The 1955-nt window shown below is 34.7% G+C and overlaps 1 pseudogene; it reads right to left on the bottom strand.

Annotated features, from left to right (window-relative positions):
• Window positions 1–588: 588 nt before the first annotated feature.
• Window positions 589–1955, bottom strand: part of LOC137646387 (piggyBac transposable element-derived protein 4-like) — a 44391-nt pseudogene continuing 43024 nt past the window's right edge.

The raw sequence follows: 1955 nt of genomic DNA, 5'->3' as shown, positions 1-1955 counted from the left end.
CGGCGTGCTAAAACCAAGTGAACGATTCTCTGCTGGTTTGATGCTGCATCTGTGGAAGAGAGAGGCTCACTCTGGGGCATCATCAAACAGTATGGCAGAGCAGCAAAGCGGAGGGAAGGATGGAACAAATTTTCCGGTGATCACCAACAGACAGCGAGCTTATATACAAGAGTTCCAGTGGAAGAAGGTCACAAAAATTATGACACATCAAATCATGAAAAGACTGGCTTATACCAGTTCTAGTAACAATGGAGTGTAGAGCGAGATATACAATAAAAAAGGAAATACCTTTACAATGTACGAGTGTGTGAAACACGTGCAGTACACCCTCTTCTTTGCAACAAAAATATTTTTTTTTTTTCTGTGAATCGGGTGAATGGATTGAATTTTGAAACAATTGAAATTTTGAAGTCCGATTTTGCATATTGTTATTAACAAAAATGACATATCTAAATGGAGCCGTAAAGAAGGATTTTAGTAGTTAGATAAATGTTTCAGAGTAACAAGTTGCAGTAACTAGTAGAGACTGGGATAAAAAGATGAAGCATTATAAAAAGGGGAAAAAGAAACATTTAAGATTATAAGGAATTATCTGTTCTTTCTGGGTAATGAAACAGGAAGAGTCTTTTTGGAGGATTGATTTTTCTCGGTTACTGAAATCTTTGTGGTTGAAGTGATTTGGATGGCAGTTTGCGTGAGGGATTCAAAGGTAAAGGGTTGTGGTATATCATTATGCTTGCTAAAGGGTGAGGGAGGGTAGAAGGGATGAGGATTAAGAGGAGGTGTGGGGAGAACTTGAATTTCAGGAGCAGGTGGGAACAGTGAGGGGGAAAGACTATCAGGATCAGTAATAGGAACAGTAAGAGTGCTTCGATGTCTACTTTTATTAGGAACAATTTGAGGCTTGATTGGTTATTATTAGGTATGATGTTATTTAAGATTCTGCTTTCAAAAAATTCCATATTTAGATTGCTCAATAATGGGGATAAAGGGTTTCCCATAGCCATACCAATTTTTTTGAAAGCAGAATCTTAAATAACATCATACCTAATAATGTAAAATAGTTTCGATATATTGACGACATAATATGTGTGTGGCCAGTAAATGAAAATTTAGATAACTTTTTTCTTAGATTGAATAGTTTGGTACCATCAATAAATTTCACTATGGCGCTGGAGAATAATTGTACCCTACCTTTTTTGGACTGTCGCATACATAGATGTAATAATAGTCTCAAGTTTAGTGTATACAGAAAGCCAACGAATATCTCGGCATATGTCCATTATTACTCAAACCAAGGCAACAAAGTTAAGAAATCTGTATTTACTTCCATGTTTTCAAGAGCATTTCGAGTCTGCAGCCCTGAATATATTGATGACGAAATAAATGGTATTAGAGCAATAGGTAAAAAACTAAAGTATCCTGAAATTGTGTTAGATGATGCCCTAAGAACAGCAAAAAAGACTTTTTTCGGTAATGATAATAGAAAAAACTACAACACACAAAATTTACTTGTACTACCTTATTATGATTCATTTAAAGAAATTCCCCAACTGTTAAAAAACTTCAATGTAAATGTAGCATTTAAGAGTAAAAATACAATAAAAACAGCCTTAATAAAGAATTCTCCTGACATTACCAAGGGATGTGTATATCGTATTCCATGCAATGCTTGTGAAAAATACTATATTGGTCAAACTGGTAAAGCCCTAGAAAAGAGAATTGAACAACATAAGAAAAGTGTCAGGTATGCTCAAGATAATAATTCACTCTTTGCTCACGTTAGAGATAAAAATCACCCTATTAATTGGTCAGGTGCAAAGAAATTGGTTCATTCAAATAACTTAGTGGAAAGAAACATCATAGAGTCCAGTTTCATAAAAGAAACCATTGAAAACAACTTGAATATTGGTCATGGAATGTATAAACTCGACGCCTTTATATGTAAAGAGATT

This window comes from Palaemon carinicauda, chromosome 9, assembly GCF_036898095.1.
Source record: "Palaemon carinicauda isolate YSFRI2023 chromosome 9, ASM3689809v2, whole genome shotgun sequence".
NCBI lineage: Eukaryota > Metazoa > Arthropoda > Malacostraca > Decapoda > Palaemonidae > Palaemon > Palaemon carinicauda.
Note: the sequence above shows the minus strand (reverse complement) of the source record. Positions and strands in the feature narration are given on the sequence as shown.